Raw genomic sequence first — 18,146 nt, 5'->3', positions numbered from 1 at the left:
CCCTATCTTCCCTGTTCTCTCACCTTTCCTATCCTAGCTTCCATCTACCTCATTATTCTCTTATCATCTAACCTTCTATCCTATCACACCCCTCATAAACCCTCCTCTTAGCTTCCATTTATCTCCCTCATCCTCTTGTTGACCAATCTTCCATCCTATCACATCCCTCATAAAAACTCCTCTTAAATAACATATGATAACTAGGGGCACTATATTCCTTGGAGACCATGTTGTGTCCATTTAGTCATCTTTGAATCCTTTCATCTCCCAATCCCTAGCTTTTTTCATTCCTCTACCCAAACCTTCTATCAACTATACCTTTTTCTTCTATACTTGCACTTCCCACCATCTCTCCATCTTTCCATCACCTGGCACATCCCTTGTCATTGGTATCTAGCCTTAGGCTATCCACATGTACCCCAATTTCCTCCATCCATAACCTAAATGCTTCTAGAAATCTACCATCAACTGCACCTTCCCATTGCACATCTTTCACCTCATCCAATCATCAAATTCTAATCTTTTTCCTAGCCTTGGTTACAATCCAATCATCATCATTGGGACACATCCTTCTTAGTCCTTGCCTTAAGGTATATATTTCCCTTATGCATACCACCCTATCCACCCTAAATCTTCTATCTCCTAATCCTGATCTTTTCATCTACTATCTCCTCACCCTAAGATTTTCATATGCTATCCCCTCATCCTGAGCTTTTTCCTACTATACTATATCATATCACTTTCGCTATCCTATTATATCAAGATTTTGTATAGTAAGCCATTTTGTAAATATGATGTTCAATTTGTTGTATATCCTCCAGAGTCACTCTTTATCTGAGGCCTATTGTGCATGCCTCAATTTTAAATTATAGTTCTCTTGGTTAGGTGCTTTAGTGAATCCTTATACGAGATCCCTTGTCATCAAAATGTTTCCCTAAAAGGTCTTGCTTGGTTGTCTCATCCTAGTCCCTGATACTACTGATAGATCCTTGCAAGCTGCATCCTTCCACTTGTCTGATCATGGTTTGTCAGTATCTAATACTACCAATCTCTTTGAAAAAAATGTTAACTTTTTCATGGATTTACATTTTCTTTTGATTTATTTTATTTTTGAGATTTCAAGTTTGGTTCTTGAAGTATCTCTTCCAAGAGATTTGGGTTGTTCCCTCCTCAAATTCACCACAATATTTTATATCATGGTATGCTATGAATGGGGCAATTTGAGAGAAAGGTTTTTATTAGGTCTTTCATCTTCTTTTTTATTCTTGTGAGTTAGTTGGATATGACCCTTGAATAGTCCAAACATGTGATCACTTGTGGTTACATGGTGCACCTAGGAAATCTCATTTTCTTATGGGTTATCAAGTATCCTTTCCACTCTGATTCCTCCAGAATTTAGGTGTGATGCTAGGGTAATCCTTGCATGTTTGTTTTGAGTTAGTCATATGTAATATTGGAGAAAAGGCCTTGATATTCTTGGTAACCCTGGCATATACCCAATATTCCTATATCAAAATAAGTGCTCAATTACATGGTGGTGCTCCCCTTTGGAACATCCCCATGCTCAAGCTTCAATAGATTCTATCTCTTGTCACTCAAATGAAACACTAACCACTTTTTTGAGTCCCACAATATCCAACTCAAAATCCTATCCTATCATCCCATCCAATCAGTTCTAGAATCATGATCCAACAACTCCATCCATCCTGAAAGTATCTAAGGTTTCAACAACCCCTTCATCCCACCATCATCACCCCACCTAGGTCTAGTTTAAATAGCCAATCCCCTCCCTCATCCCTAACCAAATTTCTTAACCCATGTTTATGCTTATGCACATTGTTCCCCTTTGTCTCATTATCCCGTAGTTAGAGTCTAAGTCCCTGTTCACCCTCTCTTAATCAATCAGACTCATCCTGCTTGCCCTAGATTCTTGTACTTTTCAAAAAGTCATTGAGCCTCATTTTCTCTCCCCACTGCCTTCTTGAGGGGGCATCACATAGTCAATTCTCTCCTCTTCTACTCAAGACTAGGGAAAGCATCTTTCTTTAAAGATATTCTTCATGTCATTTATATTCAAACTTCTTTGAAATAATGTTGTCCCAACATTATGTCAAAGAGGGAAAAAAATGTAGACACCTAAATATGACTACACCACTAGGTAATCTAATTTAGTCATCTTCTAGGATATTATTGTTTAAATATTTTATATTTAATTAATTAATTGTGATCCCCTAGTTAATTAATTAATTAAATTAACTATAGTCCAATTGATAAAATTAGATGATAACCCAAAATTAATTTATCAACTAAATCCCCATTCCTCTATTAAAATAAATAAATGCAAAAATCTATTTAATTTAATCCCACATCCCTAATTATTAAATAAATCATTTAATAAATCAATCCTTAAACCCTAACCAATCCCTAAACCCTATTACTACCCCAAGCCAACCTAATCATTTGTACTAACCTCACTTAGCCAACTAACTAACCCATCCCATCAAAGTTAAGCCACTTACCTCCTAACCCCCCTCTTAAGCTAAGCCTAATCCCTCTCCTAAACATGTTCACAAATTTAAGCAAGAGTTAGGACTTTCTAACCCAAGCCAAAGTCAAAATTCTCCCCTATCCTCTCACATTCCTATCCAAGAGCATTAATGGCTCTTACATGCCATAAATTCCCTTAAATTCCTCTTACATGCCTCTTCCACACCCCACTTCCCTCATTACTCCCTTTGACCCCCAATTTTGACCACCCAATCCCCTTGTGACACTTATCAAAAGGATAGAGCTTTTAAGAAGCACAATCCATGTGCACTCCCTTCCTTTCATCCTAGCCCTCCCTCACCATTCTTCCAGCCTTGCATCCTGACACTCCATCTCATCACCCCTTAACCTATAAATGAAACCCTCTCCCTTGACAATTCAGATATCCAACTATCATAAAAAATTATAATTCTCCATTGAAGACCACAATTATCCATTTCCATCTTTATTATGCTACAATCCACATTCACACCCATAGCTACATATTCATCCATCAACCCTTTGAAGAAATCCATTAAAGCTTGGAGCCTGTTTGGGCACACATCCCTCATCTTGGGAAAATTCAAAGATCAAGCACTCATTTGGAGGGCTTACCATACTTGATTTCCATTCTCCTTCATTTTTTACTTTGTCCACTCATAAGTGTTAGTTTGTTTGGTATTGTGAGTGCTTTTTTAATCTTAGTATTCTATTTGCAATTACTAAATTAGGTAATACAGTGTGAACAAAGGAGTTGTGAAAATGAACAAGATTAGTGAATAATTATGTTTAATTTCTCAAGTTGAGCCTAAGAATGTTGATGAAGCTTGTAAAGATGACTATTGGATTAAAGCTATGAAAGAGGAATTATAACAAATTGAAAATAACAAAGCTTTAGAATTGGTACCTATGCCTAAATATAAGAATGTTATTGGAATTAAATGGGTGTTTGGGAACTAGATGAATGAAAAATTTAAATTTGTGAGAATAAAAGTAAGATTGGTTTGTAAGAGATATTCACAACAAGAAGGAATTTATTTTGGAGAAACTTTTGTAGTTGTTGCTAGATTAGAAGTAGTAAGGATTTTTTTTTTCATATGTAGCTAATAGAAAATTTACACTTTATTCAAATCATCTTCATCAATAAAAGGATATGGCACTCCACTGAATTAGCATAATATATTAGAACCAATGAAGGCTTGACATCAATGACAACATAACAACTAATATGACTCTTCTACATATGATAACAACATTGTTGATAGGGGATAACACCATATTTCTCCTTCATGTTCATAATTAGGGAAATATCCACAAAATGATTTAAAGGGAAATTTTATCAAAATTGTGGAGACCATCATACACACAATGAAGAATAATGTCAAAAATACCCTATGTGTCCTCCAAAATAAACTAGAATAAATAAATTAATGCAATCAATGATAAATTGGATAACAAGACCAAGACAAAATCCTTTGACCACATGGCTGAAATTATTAAAGTCAACATTTTAGAAAGTTTGTTTGAGAACCAATTCAGTTTCTTAACTAAAGAGTGGTATGAAACTTCATGCCTTAAGAATCTAATTGATCTTAAATAGGCTTAGGTTCTATTAATGTTTCTCATCATTTCTCCTATTTGGTTGTTGGTTCTTATTCTTCTTCTTGTTGATTAATATTCCCTGATAGTATTTGGGGTTTTGTTTAGTCTTATATTTCACGAGACTTATATCTTATCCCTATTTGAATTGGTATACTAAAAGGGTTTGATCCATTTTAAAACATTGCCTTTTTCTTGAGTAAACAACAAGTATTAAAAAATAGGAAACATTGAAACAATTCAAAAGTTTGAGTTTCAAACCTTTGTGCTAAACCCATAAATCTAAACAAAGTGATGAAAAATAAGTATTACATATAATCTATCTACTCTTGGAAGTATGAAGATGAAAAAAATGATATTCAAATATCTACCAAATTCTTACAAATGTTTAAAAGAATTAGGCCATCGTTATGTAGAAGTATAAAAATAATAATTTGTTGTGGTGTCTAGCTAAATGAATTTGTGTACTTTACATTAGGCTTCTACTAAATTTCTACTCTTGAACAAAATAAATCTACAACTCTTGAGATGCTTACTTTTTTTAAAAATCTTAATTAGAGCATAAATAAATTTAATATAATAAAATTGTTACATAAAAAAAATGTAATAGAATAGAAAATAGAACAAAGAGAAGAACCCAAAGGGTAAGTGCAAAAAGATGGTGTACAAAAAGGGGGTATAAGTGGACACCTTTTTTAATTTTTAATTTTTTTGAAATCAATTGAACCTAATCTTGGAAGACCCATTTGAGGGTCATGTACTCAAAATGAGAAAATGTGTAAAATACAAAAAATATAGTACCCTGAATCTAGTTTTTGAACTAATAAGGTTTTTAAAAAATGGATAATATTAAGAGGGTCAAACAATGTGTGCATTAAAATTTTTTCCTATTTTTTTCTGAAAAACATAGCATAGCTATTTTCATGAGCTCAACAAAACACATAGTTATTGGAATTCTTTAGAATAATTGAGTGAGGGGTGAATCTATTATCCAAGGTCCAAATGTGAAAATAAAACTTTTCAATACTAATTAGATCCACATCCATAAAACCTCAACATGCATGCATCCATTAGATCATATAATACTTAAACTTTGTAGGTTATTGTCCTAGGTCAAAAGAACTTTACATAAATGTAAACATGAAACACTATAAGAACAATCACACAATTTGACACAAAGATTTTACATGGAAACCCAATTTGGGAACAACCACCAGTAACATGCTACTAATTCTCACTCTTCTAAAGTGATGCCCTATGAAAGGCCAATCCTATTAAATGTTACAATACACACTGTTAAATGTGACTTGGTTAAAGGATTTCAATCACCCTACTAGGAGTGAGCCTTGTTAGAGTACTTTAGGCCATTTCATTAAAATGTCACCTGGTTAAAGGATTTACAAATGACTATTAGGTCAACTGTAATCCAAAGGATTTTATCCACACTGGTAAAATTATTAGAAAGTAATAGTAGGACTTGATCTGATAAAAACTTACAACTCAATTGTAGATTATAGATCTCTATTTCAATCCTCTATTCTTCTTGGCATTCATACTCTTCAAATCTGATAGCTCGTTCACCCTTCAAGAATTATCCCCTTAATCCTTCTTGTTTTCCATGCCAACTTTAATCTCTTCTGATTGGCCACTGAATGAAGCGATAACCTAGACTCCTTATCTTTCTTAGGTTCTTGCACATGATAACCTTTGCTTCTAAACACCTCTATCTATAAATAGAGAATTTAGATCTTTTTTTGCTTAACCACAATTGCCTATTTTAGGGTTAGGTAGGATTAGGTAGGATTCAATGAATCTACCCACTTTTCCATTTTGTTTCTCTAGAAACTTCCTCTATAATCTTCCTTGATTTCACCTCAAAATAGTCTACCTTGAATTGTATGCCACCAACTCATCATAGTTATCTTCCACATGCTTCACATAATTCAAGAAATCAGCTTAGTTGGCTTAGATTTGTCAAATCTTCAATTTAACATTGGTTGTTGTCACTCAACATCTATATTGTTCTGTCACTTGGTCAACACTAAAGTTTATTGATGTTCAAAACTAACTAAACTTTACTTGGCATATACTAACATTCACTTGACTTGCACTTTTTTTCATCTTTACTCGACACCTCTTGATTTTTACTTAGCTTCTACTAATTTCTGCTTGGCTTTCACTGACTGCTTGAGAAAGCTTGATAGACACCTTTCTTACTTGATCTTCTTCCAGTCTTAACTTGAGTAATCTTTCATTTCAAAATTTAAGTAAATAAACAATACACTATAGTATCAATTTCTTATGTGGTCTTAGTGCTTCTTTTATATACCAAATAACTCAACCTTTCTCTAGGTGCTCTTGTTATCTCCTCTTTTCAAATACTCTTCATCAATCAACTAAATGATAGCTTTTAGATCAAAAAGAAATTTTCTCACTAGTAGGTAGCAGGTTTGACATCATTGACAACATAATGATTGTTCTATTACAAGTTCTTTACTTCAAAACAATCTCATATCAACAATCTCCCTCTTTGGTATTGATGGCAAACCAATACCAACAACAGTAACAAAAAGAAAATAATATCTTTCAAATTTATCCCTCTATTAGTATATGTCCTTCCTCTATATAGGGTAATGTAAGCTTTTTAAATATCCTTCAATATATCTCTCTTATATCTCCTTGGTTAGAGTATCTCTCCCTCTTTCTGATATTTAGGTACTTATCTCCCTCTTTCTTGTATCACCCTCTTTGACAACAATGCCAAAGACTTGTCATCTTTGTGTGCAAATATAATCAATTTAGGTTCTCCCTCTATCACCTTTCATGTGACTATAAGTCTTCTAATTCAACTCCTTCATTACTTTAGACAACTTCTAAAGTAAGATCTAGGGTGTGTTTTAGTGGTGAATATTTGTAATTTTGCGAATTTTGGAATTTTTTTGCTAGTAATTTGGCTAATAATTTTAGATTCAGTGCAACCTAAATCACCACATTTTTATTAAATTTAATTCTAAAATATTTTAAATTGCTCAATAATTTATTTTATTAAACAATTTAAACTTAAAGATTTGCCACAATATTCGATACATGATTATGTTTGATTCACCTAAATATTATATATTATCAAAGAAATTAAATTAATTCACCAATAATTATCATAATTATTAGTTACTTTAGGGATATATTACCAATATTTAGTTTTCACTATTGATTTAAAATATAATGTAATTATCCTCATAATTTCCATGAGATAAAACATGTTCAAATTTGATTTGTAATATTCCATGATGATTAGCAAACTTCCTATTATTATTGAGATTCTCCAATATTTTCTACTCAAAAATTATGATTCCAAAATAATCGCCAATGTAAATAATATTTAAAATTAAAAAAATTGAGAGATTCACCGATAAAAATAATTTTGTTTTTTAAAATAATGAAAGATTCACAAATAATTTATATCTTTTTCTAGAGGGGGTTTCTTAAATTTTACCCTGGTCAGATCCACTACATCAAGTTGTAAGATACAACATTTATCACAGTTGATGAAGGGTACTACTCATGCTTCTTAAGTAGCTTTGGATAGGGGTATCACCCCTAGTTTACCTCTAATACATTCATGTGCACCATTAGGTAAAGATTTTGTGAATATATCAGCTATTGATTCTTTTGTATTCACATATTCCATCCTCACTTCTTTGTCTTGAACCAACTCTCTCAAGTAATGATACTTGGTTGTAATGTACATAGTCTTTGTGTGCATCACAAGGTTCTTTTGATATGTTTATAGAACTTGTATTACCACATTAAAATAAAACAAGTTCAATTATTTCTTCCTTCATACCTTTGAGTATTTGTTTGATCTATACCACATTTGTACAATTTACTGTAGTAGCCACATATTTAGCTTCAATAGTAGATTGAAATATAAAATTTTGTTTCTTATTGGTCCAAGTGACCAATTAGTGTAGGGAGGGATGAAGAACTAGGGCAAAAGGCACACCCAACCATTCAAGTCATCTACACAGTTGAAATAACAAAAAAACAAATGAATCAAGAGATAGAGGAAGAAAATGCCTTCATTCATATATGCATTCAAAGATCTATTAACATGTCCAGCTGTAAGGCCTTCTGGGTTATGGCCATGTATAAATTCAATTACAATCTTTGATGATCCAACTGCACATTCTACTCCTACTCTTTCTAAGTTCCATTCCTAAAACTCAATCCCAGACCTCCTTAAATACTTGTGCAGCCACAGGTTGGCCTATCACAAAATTAAACCTTACATTAAATGCATGCACAACCACAAGTCAGATCACATCAAATTTTAGCTACCAATATCAAAATTAAATACATGCAAGGTCAGCCCAAACTAGAACCATACACAAACAACTCAGAAAATGAAGGCTCCACAAAATATTGACACTCAACATCCAAATAAACACTCGACAACCACATGAAAATGGCAACCAAAGATCACTCGACAACCACATGAAATTGGAAACCAAAGGGTGACTCGACAACCAAAGAACACTCAACAACAACTATACACTCGACACCAACCAGAAAGCTCTACATCCTCTAAATGCTCAACACCCATTAAGAAATTGGCAATGCAAGACATTGCAACTTGACAGAACTAGGAAACACTAAAAACATGCAGGATATAAGTGAAACCCAAGATGCTCCTATATCAGACAACTAGGGTAGAAAGAAATGATTCTCTTGAATCATGTAAGTGTCACAACTCAAGATGAATCCAAATCAGATTGAGAACTCCATGTAGCATTTTCACTAGGTCTATTTTTTCATTTTACTAAATACTCATAGTAGTCTTTTCCTTTCGTGCTCTTACTAACTCTCTGATCCAATATCCATTCAACTTCTTCAATCTGCTTCTCAGGATAATATTTTGATACAAAAACTTCATCATTTGATTCATGATACTTATATAAATCAGCAACATTGAATATAGGAGATATATCCATGTCAATAGGTAACTCAACTTTATAAGCATTACCACTGTCAAACTTCTTCAAGATCTTACAAGGTCCAAATTTCTTCATCTTTAGCTTACTATATCTTCCAATAGGATATCTTCCTTTCTTTAAATGAACCATCACTTCATCACCAACTTCAAAATCATGATGTCTTCTAGACTTATCAACATTCTCCTTATACTTTTGATTACTTTGTTACAACCTCAACTTCACTTTCTTATGTAAAGATTTCATAAAATCAGCAAATTCTTCCCCTCTAGCACTTCTCTTTTCTTCACTAGCAATATCTCTCAAATATGATATACCTCTAGGCTACATTCTAGTAACAATCTCAAAAGGTGTTTTCCCTGTACTCCTATTTACAGAATTATTATATGAAAACTCAGCTTGTGCCAACACTACTTCCCAATCACTTGGCTTTTCTCCAACTAAATATCTCAACAAATTACCTAAGCTTCTATTCATAACCTTTGTCTATCCATCTATCTATGGATATAATGTAGAACTAAACTTTAACCTAGCACCCATCGTCTTCCACAAAGTCTTTCAAAAATAACCAAAAAACTTTTTGTCTTTGTTAGAAATAATGCTTCTTGGTAATCTATGCAATCTCACAATCTCTTTAAATAAAAGTTCAACAATATGCTCATCATTTGATGTCTTCTTACATGGTATGAAATGAGCCATCTTAAAAAATCTATCCACAACAACAAATATAGAATCATATCCCTTCACTGTCTTAGGCAATCCAAGAACAAAATCCATACTAATGTCACTCCAAGGTTTCTAAGGAATAGTAATAGGTGTATACAAACTAGTATTTTGACTTCTTTTTCAACTTGACAAACTCCACAACACTTCACAAATTTTTGAACATCCTTATGCATTTGTGGCCAATAATACTTATCCTTCAACAAACTCAATATTTTATCAATTTGAAAATGTCTAGCCAATCCATCACTATGCTTTTTCTTAATCAAATTCAACCTCATAAAACTTCTAGGAATACACAACTAAATACCTTTGAACAACATACTTTTTTGAATAAAATACTCATCATACTTAGTTATGTGCTTTGTTAGATCTAGTGCTTGGCCTCTACACTCTCTCCATGCCTCAGAAAAATCAAGGTCAAGATCATAAAACTCTTTAATGTCATCAAAACCAAGAACTTCAACCTTCATCTCAGTTAATAAAGAATTTCTTCTGCTCAATGCATTAGCAACTCTGTTAGTAACTCCACTCTTATGCTTAATGAAAAATATTAAACTCTACAAGTACTCAACCCACTTCATATGTTTCTGGTTCAATTTATGTTGACTTACCAAGTACTGTAAAGCTTTATGATTAGTATACAACACAAACTCCTTAGGAATCAAATAATGTCTCCACTTCTTCAATGCTTGAACAATAGCATAAAACTCTTGATCATACACAAAATACTTTATTTTAGTATCATTGAAATTTTTACTAAAGAAAGCAACAAGTTTAACTTCTTGACTTAATACAATGCCTATTGCACTACTACTTGCATCACATTCATCTTGAAATACCTTATTGAAATTAGGCAAAGCCAATAGAGGTAACTCAATAACCTTTTGTTTCAAAGTCTCAAAAATCTTATCATCTCCATGTGTTCACCTAAATTCCTTTTTATCTCCTCTCATTGTCTAAGTCATAGCATTACAAACATAACTAAAATTTATTATGAACTTTCTATAGAAACTAGCCAAACCATGAAATGATCTTACCTCATCCACATTCTCAGGTGTAGGCCATTCCAAAATTTCATTTACCTTCTCAGGATCCATCTTCAAACTATTAGCTAAAATTACAAATTCTAAATACACAATCTCTCCTTACATAAAAGAACACTTCAAGTTAATCACCAACTTCTCCTCCTTCAATATCTATGATACTTGTCTAACATGCTCAAGATGTTCTTCCTTAGTCTTACTGAGTATCAAGATGTCATCCAAATAAAAAATCACAGACTCACCCAAGAATCTTTTCAGAACTTCATTCATTAACCTCATGAAAGTACTAGGTGCATTTGTCAAACCAAAAGGCATAACCAACTATTCATACAAACCATCTTTTTTCTTGAAAGTAGTCTTCCATTCATCACCTTCTCTAATTTTAATATGATGATAACTACTCTTCAAATCAATTTTTGTAAAATATTTTTCTCCACTCAAATAATCTATTATGTCATCCATCCTTAGCATAAGAAACCTATATTTGACTGTGATCTTGTTAATAGCTCTGGAATCAATACACATCCTCCACTCTCCATTCCTTTTAGGTGCTAATAGACTCAAGCTTTCTCTAATCACTTTCTACAAAAACTCATGCACTTTTCTATTAAATTATTCATTCTCTGTAGGTGTCAGTCTATATGGTGCTTTGTTTAGAAAACTAGCTCCAAGAATCAGATTCATACAATGACATATACTTCTCATTAGAGGTAAACCATCAGGTCTATCCTCTACAACAAACTCTTTATACTCATTCAATGATTCTACAATTTCTTCTAGTACTTAGTCAATACTAATGAGGCCAATTATTGCCTCTATTTTATATTAATTTTAATACTACTAGGACATTCATGAACTCATAACCAGTTGAACTTATGTTAAAGTCTAGATAGAACTATTAAACCATGGGTAGATAATTATGTCATATTTTGCCAATATTATACATATAATGCAATATTTTGTATAACCATCAGAATGTGTATTCTAATATTTGGATTTAGTATTATTATGCTTATTTGTGTAAATATTTCTGTATCACAACTAACTTGCAAAAGAAAGGAAGAAGTTGGAGAGTGGTCTACAACATTCAAGGAGTGTCAAGGCCCAACTACAATGGAGGAATCATTATGGCACCATAAGACACAACTATTGCAAAGGAGGAGCCATTATTCTAGGAATACAAGGATGAAGTGTTGCTATATTCCATTTGCATTTACTATTGTGTTGAATTGGTTGCCCAAACTTTATTGCTTATTCTACAAACTGTTATATTTCCCTCTTCTTCTCTAGCAGATCTTCAGTCAATTTTTTTTCTTTTCAATTTTAGAATAAGTGTCAATCCTCTATTTATAGGGATTGGATCAATAGTTTAAGAAGGTTGGAAAAAGTTTATATTATTGTCTCTTGTAGTGAGTTATCTACAATTTTAAGTATTGTTCTTATGTCAGGAGTTTTTTGAAACATACTAAAGTAATTCTTGGTTTAAATTATGTGTTAGTAGATTAGAAAAAGACAACCAAGGGGGCCTACTTGGGAGGTGTATTAGATTAGAGTAGTGTAGATTTACTTCTAGCATTTCTAGTATTTCATATAGAAGTTATAGTTTCTTCCTACAACATCTGTAAGAGCAGTTATTGTGGATGGTTTGGGTTGAAATATAGGTTAGGATAGAGTTGCATTTCTAGCATTCATTTTAGTAAGGAGTTAAGTGTGTTACTTTCCTATAGCACTAGTGTCTATTCTTTATATGCATTTTACTTTCCTACAACATAAGCATAATGAATCTTCAAGGAACCTAGTGCATATACCATGCTGGCCATTTCAACTATACATCCCTAGGTTGACAAATTAAATACACCTCATGGTGGGAGAAGTAATTATTAGACTGAATAAAATATTCCTAAGTAAGGCTTTGGGCATGATTATCATGCACCTATTGTGAGTGAGACCATTTTTGGCATCATTGTCGAGGATGGTGTCAATCTAGGAACATCTTTTTGAGTCAATTTTTTTTATATAGCTAGTTTTCTTAGAGATTTTCAGTCCTAAAAATTTCTTCACAAGCATGAAGAATTCAATTTCATTCATCAAAGAGGAAGACAGTGAGATGAATATGGAAATTTTCTTCCATAAGGGTTTGTTAATTTGAACAACAAAATTGAAGAATTTGAGTCACCTTTTGAGGATCCAAGCCCTGATTTTCCCGCAACATCTTCCTCTAGATAAGAATCTTTGGATACAAGTAGTCTTCATCCTTTTTCTACAATCTTGGCTAGCTTTCTTGATAGTTCTGGTCCAAATCCACCTATTGTTAACAATCTTGTAGCTTATGCTCTTTTTCAACAAAAACCCCATAATCAAATACCTCTAGTAATGACACACCCTACTTTTCCATTTCCTCTTATAAGCCTCATAAATAATGCTAATCTAGAAAATATACCCACATTTGCTCTTTTGAAGTTTTATGGCCTTTTAACTGAGGATCTTAATACTTTCTTGTTTGAGTTTGACATGCTCTATCATAGCTTTGACTATAACACCGATGCCCACAAGCTCAAGTTGTTTCCAACAACATTGAAATAATTGGCCTTACAATGGTTCATGGGCTTAGGAGCCAAATTGCCAATGCAGTAGGTACCTAGGATGAGATGCAGACACTATTTCTAGAGAAATACAAATATTACTACAAGGGGAGATGGCATTTTTATAGTATCACAAAAAGAGGATGAAACATTGGAAGACTATGTTTCACATTTTTTGTACACAATGTAGAAGAACCCCTAGCATGTACTAGCAGAGGATTCATAGAAACTAGTCTTCTTGAGAAGGGTAAATGATAATTGTTTAGAAGCACTAGACCTAATGGTTGTTGGCGATATATACCAATCTTCTTGGGATGACCTCAAGAAAATATATCTTAACTACTCAAGGTCAACTATGAAGAAAGGCAAAGGGTACTGGTTCATAGCCACTAAAGGGATCAGTCAGGGCATTTCAAAGCTCAAGATATCTAATTTACTCTCAAATTTTAAGCAAAACATCATAAATAATGTTGCTACACATCTTGACACCATGAATGCAAAGAAGAAGCTTGCAAAGGCTGAATCACAACTGGTGGAGTATTGTCCTCACTACTACAAATAAAAGCAAGAATGCATATGTAAGCTAGTAGCCAACTTGAAGAATCAACATTTTCCAACTAAGTACATGAAGATAGATGGGGACAATGATCAAGTGTTCTTCATTGCTCAATGTCGACTATGGGCTTCAAGACAAGGTATGCCTCAAGATCCTCTATAATTTTCAAATCCTTACAATAATCAGTGGTAAAACCAAAGTTATCAAAATCCTTCTCAATACTCCCAACCTCCCTAGCAAAAATAGCAAAACAACCAGTGGCCTAATTAGCAAAATAATCAATGGAAAAACTAGCAAAATAACTAGTGGCCTAATTAGCAAAATAATCAATGGAAAAACCAACAAAATAACTAGTGGTCTAACCAACAAAATAACCAGTGGCAAAATTAATAGAATCAATGGCAACCACCATAAGGAAATTGGTAGCAAAATAACCAATGGAGGGGACTTCCATAGTGGCCTAAAATTATGGTAACCCACAACTATCGTCTCTAGTATAACCATTTGTAATAATGCCACTTCTTGTAGAAAATAATGCTAATCCTAAGCCAATCCAATTGCCTATTCAATCTTAGCCAAATCCAAATAACCAGTAGAAAAAACATCAAATGTACACAACTGATACTCAATAATGTCCTCCTTATTCACTAGAGATATCTAATATCCATTTGAAATTTGGTATAATTATTCCTACACTAGAATATCCTATTATCATGGAAGTTGAAGACACTCTTGTAAAACCACTTCCAGAAGCTACACTGCCAAATACTAACCTACCAACTGATGTACCCAATAGGACTACTGACTACACCTTAGTGAATCCTCCCTTTCTACATATGCTAAATAATGAGAAATCAATATCCCAAGAGGAAGAGACATTTAATATTGTTGAGTAGCTAAAAAATATGTACATCCAGATCCCTCTATTTGAAGCTATCAAGGATGTCCCTCTTTATAGAAAGGCTATTAAGGAAGAATGCCTTAAGAAGCCAAGATAGAAGAATAAAGATCCTCAAATACTCCATGTTGTTACAAAATTAGTAGATATCATGTTAGGGAAGGTAGTGATACCAAAGTATTTAGATCTTGGTAGTCTAGTAGTTAATTTGATCATAAATGGACAGGCTATGAAAAATACTTTAGTTGATTTGGGAGTAGCAATAAATGTGATGAGTAAAGATACAATGCATAGGTTACGCATAGAAGGCTTAAGGATAACTCCCATAGTGTTACAACTTGTTGATAGTTCAACTATCACTCCATATGGTCTTAGAGAAGATGTGATAGTGACTTTAGATTCATGGTTATGCCCTATTGATTTTCTTATCCTATCACCTAAAGTAAAACTTGTTGGCTATCTTGTCATATTAGGGAGACCCTGATTAGCCACCACTAATGCTAAAATTAATTGCAGATCAGGTAGTATGAAAATTTCAAATGGTTAAACCATAAGGAAGTTAGTGCTATATCCACTTGCCCAACCCCAACTAGACTTGGGAGAACCTATTTGGCTACATTCAAGGGATGAAGAGGAAGAGTTAAATTCTATAACCCAGCTCATGATGTTGCATAGGCACTATTTTTTGAAGATCGTGTCTACCCAGTAAGCTCTGAGATGACTGATCAATTAATGCAAAGTGAAGTAGCTACAAGTCCAGTACTAGAAGTGTTAATGGTAGAGTTAAGAACTACTCTGGAACTTTCTCTAGGTCATAATCTCCATGTAAACAATAATTTGTCCCAATCCAAATTGGGATTGTTAACTAAGCTCCTCAATCAACATGAAAAAGCCTTTGCTTGGGATTATGGGGATATGGTAGGATTGAGCCGTAAGCTCTTCACCCATATAATCTATATCAATGATGGAATCTTGCCACTCCATCAGCCTCAAAGGAGAATAAATCCAATATTGTGCGAGATAGTTAAGATTGAGTTGTAGAAGTTGTTGGATTCTAGATTCATCTATCCAATATCTAATAGTAAATGGGTATAACCATTAGTTATTGTACCTAAGAAAGGAGTTAAGTGGTGGACTTGGGTAGATTATAGAGAGTGAAATAATGCCACAAAGAAGGATCACTTTCCTTTGCCCTTTATTGATCAAGTTTTGGAACTTTGGCTAGAAAGAAATACTTCTCATTTTTGGATGGATATAGTGGTTACAATTATATAAGTATTGCTCTAGAAGATCAAGAGAAGACCATATTTACATGTCCTTGGGGTACCTATGCTTATTTTGTATTACCATTTGGCTTATGCAATGCACGTGCTACTTTTTAGAGAGTTGTAATTAGCATCTTTGTTGACATATCACATTATTGCATAGAGATATACATGGATTACTTCACTACATTTGGTGTCACATCTGAGAAATCCCTAAAGAACTTGGAGCAAGTACTAATCTAATGTGAAGAAAAAAACCTGTCTCTCAACAGTGAGAAATGCTTTTCGATGATGCAAGAAGGTGTGGTCTTGAGACATTTTATCTCTAAAGCTAGAATCCAAGTAGACCTTGCAAAAATAGAGGTAATTCTCACACTTCCTATTCCAAAAAGAAAAAAGAAGTTAGATCTTTCCTAGGACATGCTAGCTATTATAGGAGGTTTATCAAAAAATTTAGTCAGATAGCTAGTCCTATATATAATTTTCTCACCAAAGAGGCTGACTTTTCCTAGAAAAAGGAATGTGATGACTCCTTCTGGCAACTCAAGTCAATGTTGACAATTGCACCAATACTTAGGGGTCTTTATTGGACTTTGCTTTTTCAAATACATATAGATGCTTTTGACTATGCCATAGGTGTAGTCCTAGGAAAAAAATTTCAAAACCATGAAAATGCAATCTACTATATCAGTAAGAGCCTTCATGGACCAGAGTTAAACTATACAGTGACTGAAAAAGAACTATTAGTAGTAGTTTATGCTTTGAACAAATTATGTCATTATGTAACTGGTTATCCCATATTTTTTCATGCTAACCATGCAACAATTAAGTATCTCATGAGTAAATCTGCCATCACAGGTAGGTTAGAAAGATGGATACTTCTTTTGCAGGAATTTGATATCACAATCATTGACAAACATGGGAAAGCAAATGTGGTAGCTGATTATCTATCTAGAATCCACCATGATGAAGAAGATACTACTTTGATAGATTATGCATTTTCATATGAGCATTTATTTCATATTGCTGTCCAAACCCCATGGTATACAAACATAGCTGATTAAATTACAGCTAACAAAATGACCATACATTTCTCTTACAAGGATAAGAGGTTGCTTGTAGAGAAAAGCATCTATTTCTCTTGGATTGATAATACACTATTTGACATTAGACCTGATCAAGTTATGAGGAGATGTGTGCGAGAAGATGAGGCATATGACATTGTACATGCATGTCATAATGAAACATGTGGGGGGAATTTTGCAACAAAAAGAACAATGTTGAAGATTTTAATGACTAGTTACTATTGGCCTACACTTCATAAAGATGTAGCTAGTTATACATGAAAGTGTGATAAATGTCAAAGGATGGGCTGACCAACAAGATCAGATGAAATACCTCCCAATCCACAAGTGATGGGAACACCATACAACAAATGCGGCATGTACTTCATTGGTCCAATATATCCTCCATCCAATTGGAAATCATACATCCTCCTATGTAGTGACTACCTAACAAAATGGGTCAAAGTTAAATCCATGAAGCATGCCCACAATTATAAAGTTGCTAAATTTTTGTATGAAGAAATCTCTACTCGATATTGCATACCCAAAGAACTTGTTACTGACTAGGGTGCTCAATTCACTTCCAATCTGATAAGAAAACTCATGAAGGAATTTAATATCATACATTGGAAATCAAGCCCCTATCATCCTCAAACTAATGGATAAGGAGAAGTTATAAATTGGAAGATAGAAGCCATCTTGACAAAGATAGTTCATTTGCACTACAAAGATTGGACTAGTAGACTACCAGAAGCTATCTGAGCATATTGAACAACATGGAAGACCACCATAGGGTTCACACCATTCAAAATGTTGTATGAAAAATAAGCAATGCTACCCATTGAATTTGAACACAAAACTTTAAGAACAACACTAAAGTTAAACATCGATCTTCC

The sequence above is a fragment of the Cupressus sempervirens genome, chromosome 3, assembly GCF_028749045.1.
Source record: "Cupressus sempervirens isolate cs-2001-9-10 chromosome 3, ASM2874904v1, whole genome shotgun sequence".
NCBI classification, from domain to species: domain Eukaryota; kingdom Viridiplantae; phylum Streptophyta; class Pinopsida; order Cupressales; family Cupressaceae; genus Cupressus; species Cupressus sempervirens.
Note: the sequence above shows the minus strand (reverse complement) of the source record.